At 40.3% G+C, this 17,179-nt stretch overlaps 1 long non-coding RNA gene across 1 annotated transcript in view; it reads left to right on the top strand.

Moving 5' to 3' along the window:
* The first annotated feature begins 290 nt into the window (after positions 1 to 290).
* LOC122810269 overlaps positions 291 to 17,179 on the top strand; it is a 1,068,874-nt gene continuing 1,051,985 nt past the window's right edge. The window contains exon 1 of the long non-coding RNA XR_006366075.1: positions 291 to 516. This is a non-coding gene — a long non-coding RNA (uncharacterized LOC122810269). The remainder of the gene's footprint in view (positions 517 to 17,179) is intronic.

The following is a 17,179-nucleotide window of genomic DNA, read 5'->3' as shown; positions in this document are numbered from 1 at the left end:
TGCCAGAGAAAATAAAAATAAAAAAAAAAAACATCTCATTTCTTTAAAATAGTCTTTAAGCAAAGTATGCAAACGTGCTCATGTGAGTACTCATTTTTTCTCACTACTGAATAACGACAAGTTAAACTGCTGATTATATACTGGAGCAGCGTTCTGCACAGGGTTAGCAAACTCATTTATTCTAATTTAATGACTCTAAAATGAAGTCTTCCAGTGGACAGACCCAATTAAATGAAGCCAGAGATAATAAAAAAAAAGATCAGAATCTGCTTCCCTGACTCAGAACATGCACATGGAATTGGGCGATGCAGATAATTCATTGCTCATTGATGACCTTGGCATTACAGATAAGCAATGGGGAGATGACCATCTGTAATATCTGAACAGTCTATCGTTTTCACAGCTGACAGCATAATGTGAACTTGGAAGAATGAAGAAGCCACTATCTGAATGGGAAATGGTTGCTCCTTTTAAATTCACATGGCAGTACCAGATTGCTTAAAGTTACTTAGTAAGGTATGTGGTACAGGAAAAGGTAACACCTCTCATTTTTGAAGACATAAGCCCCATTGGCACCACAGAGTTAAGTATTGCCGTTGCAGAAATTAATTAGCTTTGAAAATATGCTATTTTTAATACAAAGTTCAGCATTCTTTGTGGTAACCTTTAATTTTTTTTTATCTGTTCATAATATTTACAGTTATCCAGATCACTTATCAGTATATGATTTTGGAAGCTGATTAGCATTTCTTCTGTCCCAACCCCCACCCCTCAGTGTGACAGATCAGTTAATTTTAGAGTTGAAAGGAGATAGTCCTTTGCATTTGACAGTTAATTCCTTACTGCAGAACAGAATAGAGCTGCATTTTTTTACTAAGGACTTCTGTACTTAGCAAAGCACAGTCCTGCACCATTTTCCTTTCTAATGCAGAGAGTATATTATGACATCAGCGATTCTCTAGGAAATGTGTCTGTAAAGAATATATAGATACTGAAGATGTGCAGGGAGTATGCATCTGATACCTAGACCTGATTAGCCATCCTTGAAATATGTATATATAATAAAAAGTATATCAGTGATGAAATGAACACAACATGAATTAGATGACATAAAAGAGTACTTAGAGTAAATAAAAAATCTGGAAGACAGAAGAATGAAGCTCTTGGAATAAAATAAAACTTTATTTTTTGATATACTGTGGGGCAGCCACGGTGGTGCAGTGGTTAGCGTTGCCGCCTCACAGCAAGAGGTTCTCCGGGTCGATCCTTGGTTAGGGTGCCTTCTGTGCAGAGTCTGCATGTCCTCCCATTTGGTCGCGTGGGTTTCGTCTGGGTGCTCCAGTTTCCTCCCACATCCCAAAGACATGCTGTAGGTGGATTGGATACTCTAAATTGACCCTAGGTGTGAGTGCGTGTGTGTGTGTGTGTGTGTGTGTGTGTGTGTGTGTGTGTGCCTTCTGGGGAAGGTTGGTGCCGGGCTGGCAACTCAACACTGTAAAACTCCACTGCCAATCATGAGCAGACAAGTGATCCACTGTGACGACCCCTAACCGGGAAAAGCCAAAAGAAGAAGAAGATTTTTTGATATACTATCAAAGCTCAAGAAAGCACCGTTCATTGAGTGAACCTTAATGCAATTCACATCATGAAGAAAATACACCCCTTCTGTCAAATTTCCCTTATTGTTGATTAGTCATTTATGGATAATTCTCTGTCTGCACTGGGATTTTCACTAACTATTTTTTCATTTTACATTTACTGCTCACATTTACATCTCATCCCTGTTGGTGTCATCTCTGTGATATTGTTATCTACTTTAATACCGTTATCACTGATTGTTTTTACTCATGTTGGCAGGCTTATATTACAGGTTCATAGGTGTGTACTAGGCTAACAACCACAAGGGCCTTTTTAACCGTAGCCATCCATCCCAAATCTCTGACAAGTTCTGGATAAGTGTAAGCAGGGGCTTGTGAGATGAAACATTTACAAGCAGGGGCCTGGGAGATGAACCATTTGCAAGCTGCCTGTGTCCATTAGAGACATGGACATCAAACCAGGGATGAATTTCCTGTTTTTCATCCATCTGTCCAAGTTACACTTGAATTGAGTTAGGTTTGTTTGTTTGTTTGTCTTTTCGGCTTTTCCCGGTTAAGGGTTGCCACAGCGGAACTCCGATCCGTTAATGATTGGTAGTACATTTTTATGGTGCCGAGTTACCAGCCTGACGCCCAACTTTCAGCGAAGGCACGCCCATTCAAGCATGTCTTTTGGAGGCCACTCGACCATGGGGAGGATATGCAGACTCCACACAGAAGGCACGCCAGACGAGAATCGAACAGTACAACCTCTTGCTGTGAGGCAATAACACTACCGTTGTACCACCGCGGATTTGAGTTAGGTACTTTTTGAAATTTGTATTTTTAAAGAGGATAGGTTTATAAGGTGTTAGGCCTACATTTTATGATTAAATCTGATGCTCAGCTTGATGATCTTTTTCTAAGATTTTTTGCTATATGACCTTAAGTATTAGGTGAAGTTATAAATGTCTCTTGGTTCAATTTATCAGCATATTCATGGCTGGTTCTTCATTTAGTTGTTTCCATGTCGCCGGTTTTCCATTTTATTACTCAGAAGATAAACATTAAATAAAATCTGCATCCAGAAGGTACTATTCACTGAATGTACCTACCACACATGATGACAAAAGCATTCATGTGAGCAGTCACTTTTTTAAGTCACATTTTGTAGTAAAATATGTGTGGTGCATCAAGCTCTATGAAGTATTCCTTCCTCCTCCACTGGAAATATCTCCTGTCCATGTTTAAATGAATTCCTTGATAAAATTCACTTTTCCTATGTTGATGCCACAGGAACTCTTAATGCAACTTTGCCTCACTGACATCCGTGCAGGGAAAGCATTAGGATGCATCCATAGTCTTTATTGGTCATCTTGTTAGAGTCATATCCATTAATAACTTTTTAATGTTTTCCTATGTTATACCTATGTAGACATCACCGAAGGTTAAAGTAGAATTATGTGACTGTCTTAATAAAAAGTTTGCACAAACTTGAATTTAAGTAACTCTCAAATTATAACAGGTGGCATAGTTTGGAGTATGCATCATGGCACCTAACTGAATATGTGCCATGATCTCTATGTTGCATTTGGCTGTTTACTTTAAACAAGTAAGGTATATGATTATTCAGCACTAAGTGCATTAACCTCTTGCCATGATTCATTTTATATGTGTGTATGTGTATATATATATATATATATATATATATATATCTATATATCTATATATATATCTATATATATATCTATATATATATATATATATATAGTAGGAGCTCAGACTTTTAAATCCCTCAGAGAATGTCTTGGGAGACATACTTTGTCCTCTTACAGAACTGTGTATCCTCAGGTATTCAGAAAAAAATATGTATGAAATTATCACATGACAGCTTGTCAGGGGCTGCATAAATGTAATAAGCAGGCATGTTCTTTGGACAGCATCTGAAGACAGTTATTGTTTTAGCTGATGCGTCGGTGCTTTGCTTTTATCATGCCTAATATGTTTGTGTTTATCTCACATGAGTGCTGTATCTTTTTTGGACTGCAGTGTGACATTTTTCGTATATGATATGCCAGTGAAATTATTACTCGCTGCAGTCCTGTGTTATCTCCTTTGCTGTTTCTGTAGTGCTCCCCTCCTGGTACCATACAGACTTGACAAAATAGTAGCAAATCATGAAATGTGTTCATGTACTTGTATTGGTCAGTAGTGAGAATAGCATAAGAAGGTACAGAGAGCAGAATGGTACTGTTCAGCCATGGCCAAGGTCTGCAGTAGGAAAAATGAATAAGGTGAAGTGAAAGACAAAACATGCATGGCTATCACATGCATTTCATAGTGGAAGTGAAATTTTAAGCATATACCAGGCCTTGGAAACCATTAGCATGTTATGTTCTTTCCATTTTTAGAATTGCAGTAGTCATATTTTATGCACATTATACTGCATTCTGAGTCATTCTGGAGGTTGATAAGCGCTATCTCTTGTGCCTTCTAAAGTTTCCCAGTTTGTTTCTAACTTTTATGTATGTGTACATCCTATTTTTAAGGATTCTACATTTTATATTATGCAGCATACTTGTTAGCTGCATATAGTACCTAGGGAGGACAGTAGTGTGTACAGAGCATGGATAGTATGTATGGGACTCACATGGAGAATTAATATATTGGAGGTGAAACTGTGGTCAGATATAAATTGTTGCTCCTGTATAGAGGAGCAAGTCCAGTACATGCAAGCAGGTGAATTTGTGAAGTTCAGATTGCTCTTAGGTATGTGTGTGGAGTTCAGGTGTGTGTGCTTCCTGTGATAGGCTGGCACCCTGTCTTGTGCTGCTTCCTGTCTTACAGGCAGCTTCTGTTTCCTCATGACCATGAACCGGATGAAACTAGTACAGAAAATGAATGAGTTGGCTTTATTTATGTAGTTTTCAAGCAGTACATGAAGCTATAACCAGATAAAAATTGGCAGAATGTCTTAATATACTGACTTGAAATACACATCTTGCTGTAGGGAGAGTCACTTGTTTGCATTTTTTCTTCTTTAACAGAGTTTGTTGCGACAGATGTGACATTATTTCTGTGTTGTAACCTAGTTGTGTACCTTCATTTTGCCCCGTTTCTACTTCATGAAAAAGCTGACATTGTAATGTAACTTTGTCATAATTTTCCTAATCTGGTGTCATTTCTACTCATGGCTCTCAACCAGTTAGCACAAGAAATCTGGACCAAAGCAAAAATAATGGGAGGACAAAAGCCCAATAACAGAGACAATTTTTAAATGTTGCTCTTATAAACTTAAATTTGATATAATTAATAGGATTTGCATTGACTTGCATTTTCTGAAGGGTGTGACGTCTGACACATCCTTAATTATTTACTTGAAAGCCACAAGTTTTATGAGAAACAGACAAAATGTATGAAGTAAAAAATCTGTGCAGATGAGAGAAATATTTCTACTACAAGTTAACCAAGACTTGCTGAATTCATTGACTTTTTTTTTTTGGGGGGGGGGGGGCTTTTCCAGGTACTTAAAAACCCTCTGTAGTAAAAAAAAAATACTTTCTCTCATCCCCTTGGGCCATCCTCTATCTATTTTCAAAGTCTGATCCTTTGCTAGTGTGCAGTTCCTTCTGCAAGAGAAACTCCCTCATGTAATTTAAGTCTATTACATATGTCAGGTTTCTGCTCTTATGTTTGGAACTACATAACTTTTTAACATCTTTATGAATCCTCTGAGAAAAAAAAAAAGAAAGCCTGCAAAACTCAGCGAAGTTTGCGGCTGGTCGTGCTCACAGCACATATCACTATTCCTTACAGAAACCAAATAGCAGATACGTTCTTACAACCCAAATAAAAAAGCAATGTCTTCAGTGCCTTTGCTTAAGGTTTCTAGATCAGCAAAGAAATTAGTCAATTCTTATTTAGTAAGACAACATCCAAAACTGAGAATGATCAACCTTATAGCAGACGTCTGCAGCCCACTTTGCATTTTCACAACTCACCTTCCTTCATGCCTAACATGTTAGTCTCTGTACGATTGTGGAATTACTAGACTACTAATTATACTTAGCTTTCACTATACTTTCATTCTCCTGAATGTCTGATTAGGAAACCATTTATGACTAACTTCAGTTTCATCTTACACTCATGTCTTTGTCATGTAATTTCCGTGCAGAATTAATCTTAACATCCTATCTCTTGGTATTGTGTTGCACCTTTTGCCTGTGTTTGCATTTATGTACTGCAATACTTTGGATATAACAACTTATTGCTTACTCTTCTCTTTAAAGACATCAGAACTCTCTATGATGACCAGGATATGTACTTTCTGCTGTACATCCGCTTCCTGGCAGTTTATCATAGACATTCAACTATTCCATATTGAAAATCTTGATTCTTTTATATTATGTATACTGTTCTGTACAACCTCAATATTATCTTAGGGTTTAAAAAACTGACACATGACCTGCTGTGATGTATAGTTTTGTTTACTTTTTCAAGAAGTTTTTCTTCGAAGACTGATCAGAATTAGCTAATGCGATGGAATTTGCCATATTTTATTATAACTCACCCAAAGCTTGTTTACCTCACAGTTAGTTATAATTGGGGGAGGGGGGAGGTGCAGGGAACCTCTTCCAGGATAGGAGGATTATGCAGTGAAAGTTACTGTTCTTCATTGAGACCCAGTAAAAGAGTTTTCAGAGTAGTCCCCAAGGAGTAAACTGTGTTACTGACATCACTGTATCTGATTAATGTACTTGTACACCATATACTTTACTACTTGACTGTTATGTATAATCTCCTTTATTTATTCTTTTGCCTTGCTTATAAACATGTGGGATTTTCAACTTGGGCCTCCTCAGTTAATGGACTTTCCTGAGAAGACTTCCCAAGTTAATAAATACAAACAAATACTTAAAAAAACTTATGTCTGTCCTGTTCCTCATTTCTTAAGTGTTTCATGTTAAGTTCCATTAATCATTCATTTAAAAACTGCAGGCACACACTTTGTAACCTCACTGCTGACTTTGTTGAATGCTATCAATTTTATTTAAGTCCTTGAAGAGTATCTCTAAAGTTGCCCACAATACTCCAAATGAGTCATTATTAATTTTATGAACCTCCTTCTTCAGATGTAAATCATCCAAGGCCTCTTTTCACATTTGTTATTTACGATGTTTTGTCCTTGCTTCACCCAGCCCATTTCTGCAGTAGATTTTTCATTCAGGATGTGTTCATCTTCATTTCTTTCCATTACCTCTAAGCTTCCATACCTTGAATCTTTCCTTAGTTTTGGCAAACCCTATTTCATCCTTTATTGAACATATCCACTGACCAACGTTAGTGTCATTAACTCTCTCCCTGCAGTGTAACAGAAAATCATTAATGCCCCCCCCCACTCCAATGCCTAGAAGGTATTTAACAGAGTCATTTGGAAATAACTGCTCATAGTCTTGGCTCATTTATGGTTTAAGGATATGTTTGTTTGGGCAGCTGCATATTTCCTCCAGGTTTATATTGCAATATGTGAGTAGGTGGAACCATATATAACACCGGGCAGTGGGTAAGAGGGCTATTCCCTCCCTCCTTCTGTTTTCCTTTTACCTTAAACCATTCGCACAGGCTGTACATTAAAATGTCGAATTATTGGTAATCAGGTGGTAATCAGTGCTATAAGTGTGCTTTCTATTCCAGTAATGACATGCTTTTCATTTGTAACCCACCTGCCTTACAACTGTCTGGATTGCATTATCTGAATTTTGTGATCTTGCAGAAATTAAATGTTAAAGAAGATAAAGAAGACACATTGCTGATAACCTTACACACCATTTGATAAAAATCTAGCAGGAGTACTCCTTCAAATGGTATATATATCCCACCTGAAATGTCTTGGATTGCATAGTAACATAGAGCGGAATAATTGTACGGTACTAATTAGAAAATATTCATTACACAAGCAAGAAATGATGTTATGCAAGAAAAGTGGACTTATAAATATGTCCTAGAGGCATTACATTTACTTCACATAAACTGGGTGTTTGAAGCACACATTTTAGGGAATTTCGTTATGTATATGGATATTCTAGAGTTTTGCTTTCATGTTCTTGAGTAAGCTGATGAGGAGAGCACCTCTATCAAGTTCATATAAGTGTTATAAACAGTATACTTCAACATAGCTTTATCGTGGATGAAGGATGCATACCTAAATTTGCTATAGTCTTCATGTTTAAGCCATTACTTAGAAACATGTAACCATAGGGTGAAAAAATTACGCAAGAAAGTATTTTCTTCAAGACATCATTTTCAGTCCTGTATCTTATTTTGAACAGAGACCATGATTTTAGATGGGTAGTAATTGTCATCCTGCATGCTAAGGCCCTTTCCCCCTGTTAGATTTGAGGGAGGTGTCACAGGCTGGAGTAGACTAGGATCACAGATCACTGACCAAGGAAACCATTCAGCACTCAGTCACTGAGGTTTAATTTTTGGATTTGCAGGTACATTCTACTTTTCAGTTCAGTTCTGCTGAACTTACAGGGTAGCAGTTAGTAGAAGTCCTTCCTCATCACTGTTGCATTATTCATCACATGTGGGATCTCATGTCGGTATACCAAAGCCTTTACATCCTCCAGTGTTCTACATCAGGTATATGTTCCTCATGCAAATATAGGGCATAAAAATGACATACGCACACTTCTTACTCAGCATTTCTTTTCCACCTGTCCAAATGCCATGGTTGAACATTGATATGTACACCTATCAAGCCATTTACAGATAAATGTCCAGTTGGGGTTCCTTCTTTTCTTTCTTTTTTCTTTGTGTACTGAGAGTTCATGTCTTTCAGGAAGGAAAAATGTCAATGTGGGAGGCAGATTCCCTATAAAGATTGTCATGAGAAGTGTTTATTCTGCTTAGGTGCTATGCAAGACCATAGCTATTTTACAATTTGCCAGGCTTTTATTCTGAAAACTGTTCATAGCCATCTGTCTTCTTTTTCTATCTACCTTGAGAACCAAACTCTAAAACGTTTGACCCAAGGTACCATGGCTGAATCCACCCACCTCAAGGTACAGCCATCTCTCTAAAAGAATACTAAAAAGTCTTAGTCTGACTCTGCCACTGTCCAAGCTCCACTGGACATCTGTCTCAAGTTGGATGAAGACAGTGAAGAACATGCTGTGCTTACACCGGTTTCCTTTACCACAACCATGTTGGAGGCTGACATGGAACTGACTTCTCATGGGCATTGTGAAGTAACCACAGATGATCATTTCTGGGAATTCCCCAGATTCTTGTTATAGAGGAGGTCCCTAGTACCCTCAATGAATCTAGGCATGGCTCTGAGCCCCCTTGGTTGGCCAAAGCTGACATCCCATTAAAAAAGAAGCAGAAAACTGAACATATTCCTCCCATTGATAAAGGTCCTTATAAGGAATGCAAGACTTTACCCAGGGTTTATTCCATGCTCTGATGGCCTTGAAACCCTCTCAAGGAGTATCTGTTCCTGCTTCTCCTTGGTCTTCTACTCCATACGTTCATAGGTTGGTACTAGGCTATCGGCCCTAGGGCCTATACAAACCTAGCCATAACAATTCCCTGGCTATTTCTTCCCACAATATTTACTTCCCAGCACCCCTGTCTAGCAGGACGAATGACGTGATCCCTGGGGTGAATTTTCTATCTCCCATTCAGTCGTCAAGGTTCCTTTTGAAGAGCGCCAAAGAGGTGCTCTGCTTGACATGTATGGGCAGTCTTTTTCAGAGTCTGAGGAGTCTCTGGGTCAGGAACCTATCCCTCCAGCATGTTTTGTTCATTCTAATGACAAGGTTTAGAGCCCTGGAGCATGCGGCTCTGAGGGATTGGGATTTCTTTAAGTGTAACATGTCCAACAGCTCTGGGTTTGACATGGTCTTGTATGTTAAGCAGAGATCGCGTATGAGTAGACGATATGCGACAGAGTATAGCTGGAGTTTTTTTAGATGGTCAGCATAAGGCATCTGCTTTAGGCCTGTGATTCTTTTAGTGAGGTATTTCTGCGTCCTTTCCAGTTGTTGCAGATGTCTTGAGAGGTACATACCAAATGAGGCGTTGTATTCTATAATGGGTCTAATGAGGGATGAGTACAGTGGGACAATGGCCTCCTTTTTTTCTGGATGAAAAGCCCTTGGTGATGAGGTGTGCCACATAGAAGGATTTCCTGACTGTTGTAGAGATGTGGTTATCAAAGGTGAGACCACTGTCCACATGTGTCCCTAAGTCTCTTATCACACTTTCGGTGTTTAGTGTATTGCCACCTATGTGGTAATTCATCGCTACATGTTTTTTTCCCAAAGGGAATAACTATACATTTATTGGCATTGAGCTTGAGCCCATGGCTCTGGCACCAAGCATCTGTTTCTGTAAGGCCCTTTTGTAGAATATCCGCATCATTTGGAGATTCATTAATGGCTCCCAGTTTGCAGTCATCTGCGAACTTTGTTAGCTAGAGTCCCTTAGTATTGGCCTGTACTTCAGAGAAGTAGATGCTAAACAAGAGCAGTCCCAGGACTGAACCCTGAGGTACTCCACTTGTCACTTGTCTGGAGCTGGATTTGGAGTTGGTTTCTTTTACAGTGTGGGTTCTGTCAGTAAGTAAGTTGGTAACCCATCGAGTAATGTAGGGATTAATCCCCAGATTAGTAAGTTTATCTATGATTCCAGAATGGGGGATGGTGTTGAAGGCCTTGGTGAGGTCCAGATAGGCTGTGTGGACCGCCTTACCCTCGTCCACAGGTCTGGAGACTGATTCAAAGATGTCAAGCAGGTTCAGGAGACAGGATCGGCCCTTCACAAACCCAAACTTGGTGGGGTCCAGTGTTTGAAGGTTGCCAATGTCTTTGTTTATAAGTTCCATGATAATACAGTCCATGGCCTTGCAGATCAGGCTCGTCAGACTGATGGGGCGGTAGTTCCCAGGATCCAAGGTGGATCCCCCCTTGTGGAGTGGGATAACTGTAGCTGTGCGGTACTCAGTTGGCATGAAGCCTGAGGTGCGGCTATAATTAAACATGACACTTAGGTGAGGTGCCAGTTCATTTTGTAGTTCATGTAGTACACAGCCTGGGATGTTGTCTAGTCCATTGGATGCTGTATTCTTAGCTTTGGAGAGTGCGTTTTTTACCTGTGTGGCCGTTATTACCACAGTTTGGCAATCTTTCTGTATTGAGATGGACCCTTTAGAGGGTGAGAGGGGGTGAAGGCACTGAATCGATCTGCCAGGATATTGGCAATATCCTTGCGATCAGTATATTTAATGCCATTCTGTTGTAGCTCAGAGCAGATTTGAGCATTGCCATTTAGATTCTTGACATACTATAGAATGCCTTGTGGTTGTCTTTGGAATCTTTGGCAATTTTATTTTCGTAACTAGCTTTGGAGGATTTTATGAAGAATCTCAGCTTCTTACTGAGGCTGGTAAGGGAGTTTTTTGCATCCTGGGATTTTCCTCTTTTCTGCAACAGTTTCTTCCTTTTGTTGTAAAGTTTATTTATGGCAGGGGACCACCAGATTGGCTTCCTTTTTTTGGAGGAGAGCGTCTTGGTTCTATTTGGGATGGCACGAGTCTCATACAGTACCTTAGTGTAGGATTCAGCAGTCGAACTTTCAGTTCCCATCTGCATGGGTGTCATGAAGTTTGTCCCTTCTGACTTGAGTAGCATGAAGTTGGCTTTGAAGAAATTTTTTACAGAGGTTTCCTTACTGGGGGGTGGGGGAGGGATGTGAATGTCAAGGGTGATTAATTTATGGTCAGACCTGACCAACGAGGGGGTGAACATAGGTGTGAAGCATCGATTTCCCATGTTGGTAATGACCTGGTCTAGGATATTGGAGCCCCTGGTTGGACTATGGATTAGTTGATCCAGGGCATTGGAATTTACGAATTCCAAGAAACGTTGGGCAAAGGTGTTGGTACACGAGTAGTTTTCCCAGTTAATGGGAGGGTAGTTGAAATCACCCAGTGTTAGGGTGTTTGGTTGTAGCTTAATATTTTCCAGTATGTTTAGAAAGGTGTAGAGAGACTCTTGGGACATGGTGGGGGATCTGTAGCAAGCTACAATTTGGATTACAGTTTTACCTAGTGTTAGTTGCACCTGGAGAATTTCAGACGTATTGTGTTGGGCAGCTAGCCTGGTGATGTGAATATCCTTGGTGAATATAGACACTCCTCCACCTTTAGTGTTTCGGTCCTGGTTTCTGTGGCCGAAAAGTGTGGTAAGGGTTGTAGCCTGGTATTGCAGGGGTGTTCTCTGGAGCCTTGAACCAGGTCTCAGTTACTGCACAGATATCAATGTTCTCCATTTTTAGGAGTGCCACGAGAAAGTGTATTTTGAGGTTTAGACGTCTAGCATTGAGAAGCATTACCTTCAGATTTTGCATGCTTGTACCTGTTACGGTGGTGTTTTTTTCCTTTGAACTTTGCCTAAAAAAAGGCACTATAGGGGTGGCAAGAGCCTTAGCCAGTAACCTGAATCCCAGGAGTGACAGGTGCAGACCATCTCTGGCAAAGCATTGTGGTCTGTCGATAATTTCATCCCAGGCAGACAGATACTGGATCCCCTTTGAATGGCACCAGAAGCTTGGTCAATTGTTGAAGTCAGTCATTTTTTCCTTATACTGTGGTATCATTCTGGGCGAAGGCAGGATGCTACTCAGGGTTAGGGTCATACCTACCTGGGCCACATGATCCGAGAGCTCTTCCATGTCTCTTTTCATGTAGTCCAGGGAGGTACATCTGAAGTCATTCACTCCAACATGGCCAATGACAGAGTCATATTTGTACTTGTTGTGGAGTGACTTGAGTGCATGCATTATGTGGCAGATCCTGTCACCTGACAAGCAGCTGATTGTAATTCTCTCCTTGTTCAGCCTGGTGAGTGGGACATCAGTGTGCCTGACTATAGAGTCACCTGTGACTAAAGCTAAAAGGACTAGGGAATCTAATTTTTTTTGGATGAAGAGTTGGCTTCAGGAGATGAATCCTTGGCCTATTCCTCACAAATCCCTTCACCCTTAGACTATAGATCAGAGGAAGATTATTCATTGGGTCCTGATTCTCCCTTTGAGGAAATGCCCTTTGGAGACATTATGGTTCGCATAATGATGCATTTTATGTAGGACTGCTCCAAGGTCTCTGACATTCAAAATAGGTATTATGAGTTATTACAAATGGAATCTCCTACACTTTTTTCTGTTCCCACTGTTTTGCATTTTTGTATACATTTTCACCCCCCTTCATCAACTTCTGATTCCCAACCCCTGAGCTGCAAGAAGCCTGACTGCTTTGATAAGGTACCTGAAGAATTTAAGTATCTTTATATGTGTCCTCCTTCAAATCCTGCTGTGGTCTCTGTTTCTGCTGACATGTCATCCAAGCTTTTATCATCTTCCAAACTTCTCCCTTCTTATAAAGACAATCGGTCTATAGAGTGGTTGGGGAAATTTTTTTTTATATAAATCTGCTACTCTGACCTTTAGGGCCATAAATTATCAGATCCATATGACCATGTATGTTCTGGCTTTTTGTCTCATCTTGGAGGGATCTTGTCAAACCATCCTAATTCTGATAGCAAGACTGCAACCCTTTCCTTTGTTAAGATGCACTTCACAAATGTAGTTATGCTGCAGCTAATGCATCTTCTAGAGCTGCAGCTTTGGGTTTATTTATGAGAATATTCTCTTGGCTTTGTCTCCAGCCATTATTTGATGATATTAAGACCAAGCTACTAGATGCTCCTTTGGATGACAGTCTTTTTGGTACTGTTGCTGCTGACTTGCTGACAAGATGAAGAAGGACCTTAAACAAAATTTCAGAGAAGCTATCTTTCTAAGTCTGCCTTCATTCATAGGCAACCTCATCGGCCATTTAAAGGAAAAAGGGTTCCGAAATGCATATTTTTTGATAAGCCCAACCAGACTTCTGATACTCAAATGTTCCCTTTTCAGGACAAATCCCCTAGGATTCCCTTTCTTTTAGCCTTTTCCTCTCTCTCTCTCTGTCTGGAAACAAGTTACTTCAGACTCTTGGGTACTTTCCATTATCCATTATCCCTCACAGATATTTTATGGTATGGAAATACCTCCTCTCCTTCTCAGTTCTTCTTTAACCTCCTTCAGTCCAACTTCCTCACTTTTCTGTGATCCTGCAGGATCTGGTGGATGAAGGAACCATCCCAACCATTCCAGAATTCCATTGAGGAACAGGGTTTTATTCCACTTTGTTTTTCGTTCCCAGAAAAGAGGAGTCATGGAGACCAGTCTTAGACCTTTCCCTTCTCAACATCTTTCTTAAGATTCCTTCTTTCAGGATGCTTTTCCTCCATTTCACCTTTTTCTTTCATATGCATTTCTGGTCTCCCTAGACCTATAAGATGCATCTTTTCATATTCTCATCACCCTCTTTTAATGATGTTTTTCCATTTTTCTGTTTCATCCTCTCATTTTCAGCTCTCTGATTTGCCTTTTGGTCTTGCTATGGTTCCAAGGGTATTCACCAAATATCTGATCCCTGTCATAACCTTTTTGCAGGGTTCAGAAAATCCAGATATTCCCATATTTGCATGACCTGCTTCTTCAGGATCTACATTTCATTGTGCTGCTTTTGAGCAGTCTGCGATTCACCATCAATGTCAAGCAGTCAGTCCTGATTTGTTCTTAAAACCACATTTTCCTGAGTTTTAGACTTTAAACCATTCCAATGTTGGCCTTTCTTCCTTGTCCTAATGTTTTGTCTCTGATAGCCTACTTCCAATCTCTGTTTCCCCTTTCTCTCATTCCTGCCAGTGAATTTCTGAGAGCCTTGGGGTTCATGGCATCTACCATTCATTTTTTCTTTTGCCAAGCGTCATAAATGAAAGCTTCAATGGTACTTAAAGACGGTTTGTCTCCAGCTTTGCCACTCTCTGGGTTTTCTAGTTCCTCTGCTATCTTGTCTCAAACTCAAGTTTCATTGGTGGATTCAGCAAATCTTCCTCAATCCAGGCCTGTCTTTTCAGGTTCCTAACCCAACAGAAAAGCTGTTCACAGATGTTTTCCACCAGATGGGGAGAGCCTCTTCCAACAATCTGAAGGTTCAAGGTCTCTGGCTCCATCATCAGTGGTTAGATCACATCAACAAAAAAGAGATGAGGGCACTCATTATTGATTTACAGTCCTTCCATTCTCTTTGGTCTTCAGGCCTTCTAAAGATCTTTACAGACAACACCACAGTCATGTGATACATCAACAATCAAGGGGGCACAAAGTCTTAGCTTCTTTGTAGACTAGTCCTTTAGGCCTGGGACTTTGCTATTCATCAACAGATATCTCTTCAGGTGGTCTATAACCCTGTAGAACACAACCTTGTGACAGACTCTCTGAGCAGGACAAAGACTCAACCTTATGAACGGATGCTTTACAGAGAGATATTTCTGGACATAGTACATTATTTGGGTATTCCTGAAGTGGACCTTTTTGCCTCCCCTCTGAACAGGCAACTTCCTGACTTCGAAGGTGGACACCATGTTGTTTTCTTGGATGGGAAGTTTCCTATATGGTTACCCTCTTCTGCTTTCCAAGGTCCTGCACAAGATCATGGAGGATTCTCCCAGAATCTTGCTGTTGACTCCCTTTTGGCCCAGACAGCAGTGGTCCCCCCTTCTCTCTCCTGGTCATGTGCAGTCATCACAAGTTACTTTACCAGATGGATCTTCTTACTTAAGACAAGGTCTCTCATTCACCCTCACTTGTCTACTGTTCAGTTGGTACTTTGGGTAATAAGCTTTTCTGAAGATGTGTTTAGGGTTTTACAGGAGGCCAGGAAACTCACTACCAGAAAACCCTAAGTGGCTAAACGGAAGAGATTTTCTGTCTGGTGTCGCAAGCATCACCAGGATGCAATCTCACTGGTTCTTTCTTACTTGTGTGATCTGCCCCCATGCTAGCCTAGCATATTCTTCTGTTAAAGCTCACTTGTCTGCAGTCACTGCTTGGCTGCCCTTGAACACACCCTTGACCTCTGATTTTGAGTTCAAACAATTCCTTAAAGGCTTCCTTCATATCAGGCCTCCAAGAAAATCTATTCTTCCCTCTTTGGACCTTAATTTTGTCCTTGAAAATTTGACTCAGGCTCCTGTTGAGTCAACTTTTTCCTCCTCCTTTCAACATTGCACCTGGAAGACTGCTTTGTTGGTAACTGTTACTTCAGCCAAAAGAGTTTCTGACATTCAGGTTCTGATGGTGGGTCCCGTTTTTGATTTTTCATAGAGACAGGGTGTCTGTGTACTAAACCTTTTTTTATGCCCAAGGTCATCAGTGAGTTTCCCCTTAATCAGTCTATGCAGCTCTTTCCCTTTTTCCTTCCACACAATCTGCTAGTGAGAAGCTTCTTCACACTTTGGTTTTATATAGACAGCTTAGATATTATTTGGATAAAACAAAGGCTATCCACAAATCTGAGAAACCTTTTGTTTATTTTCATTCTAGGACATTGGGGTTGGCGGTTTTAAGCCAACCATCTACTCCTGGATTTCTAAGTATGTTTCTTTTTGTTATTCCATTCATGGTAAGCAGCTTTTTCGACTGTGGTTCAAGCTCATTCTACGAGAGCAGTAGCCTCTTCTGGAGCTTTCTTCAAGAGTCTGGACACTAGATCCATCCTAGAAGCTGCTACTTGGTCGTCTGTCCACACTTTTACTAAACATTATAAGTTGGGTGTCATTTCCAGAGCCATGGTAGGATTTGCCAGGGCTATCCTTCCTGGGTTTGTGGAGGGCTCCTCTGACCCTGACTCCTCCTTTCTTTTTCAGTAGGTTTGGTAATCCCCCACACGTGATGAATACCGCTACACTGACAAGGAAGGACATAGTGCAGTTGTGGAAACCACATGACACGAAGTGAGGCTGTTTTTGAAGACACGGCAGAACAGCCTTTGGGATGTCAGCCTTTGCCAATCAATTTTGTCTTCTCCTGTTTTCCATAAGTGCGATTGGTTCGAGCAAGAGAGTAAATTTATTGATCTATGTGACTCCATGATTCCCCTATTTCCCTCTTCCTTAAAGGTGAGGGTATACAAGGCTGTTGGTGTTTTGTCATATTATCTGATGAAGTAAGTGGCGAATACGTATTGTGGATGCTGCCATCGTTAATGCACTTTGGAGAGCCTTTATTGCTGCAATAAAACTGTTTCAGCAAGATTTGCCTGCTTGTGCTTATTTGGTGACATTCGTAGTGCTGAAGGGTTAGGTTTCTGGTTTTATACGGCACTTTATCTTCTTTTTTTGAGTTGTGGAAACTGTTACCATAACAGTAGATGTCCTTCCATATCACTGTTGCAGTATTCAGTCTCTCCTGCCTGCCCCCTTGTCTCTCTTTTTTCCATTGGGAACACTCTGCTAGTCAAGGGTCTTTGCCCTTTTTCTCATTTTCTTTCCCCCTGGATGTACATGTTATTCTTTATTCTGGGGTTGTTCTAGTTCTTCTGGGGCACTTCACTTCTGAGCATAGTGCATGCGTACATCACTTTTATACCCTAAATTTGTGCAGGGAGCATATGCCTGATATATAATGCTGGGAGAATGTAAAGGCTT

The sequence above is a fragment of the Protopterus annectens genome, chromosome 8.part1, assembly GCF_019279795.1.
Source record: "Protopterus annectens isolate FY-2018-M chromosome 8.part1, PAN1.0, whole genome shotgun sequence".
Classification (NCBI taxonomy): domain Eukaryota; kingdom Metazoa; phylum Chordata; order Ceratodontiformes; family Protopteridae; genus Protopterus; species Protopterus annectens.
This window is presented reverse-complemented; position numbering and strand designations above follow the sequence as displayed.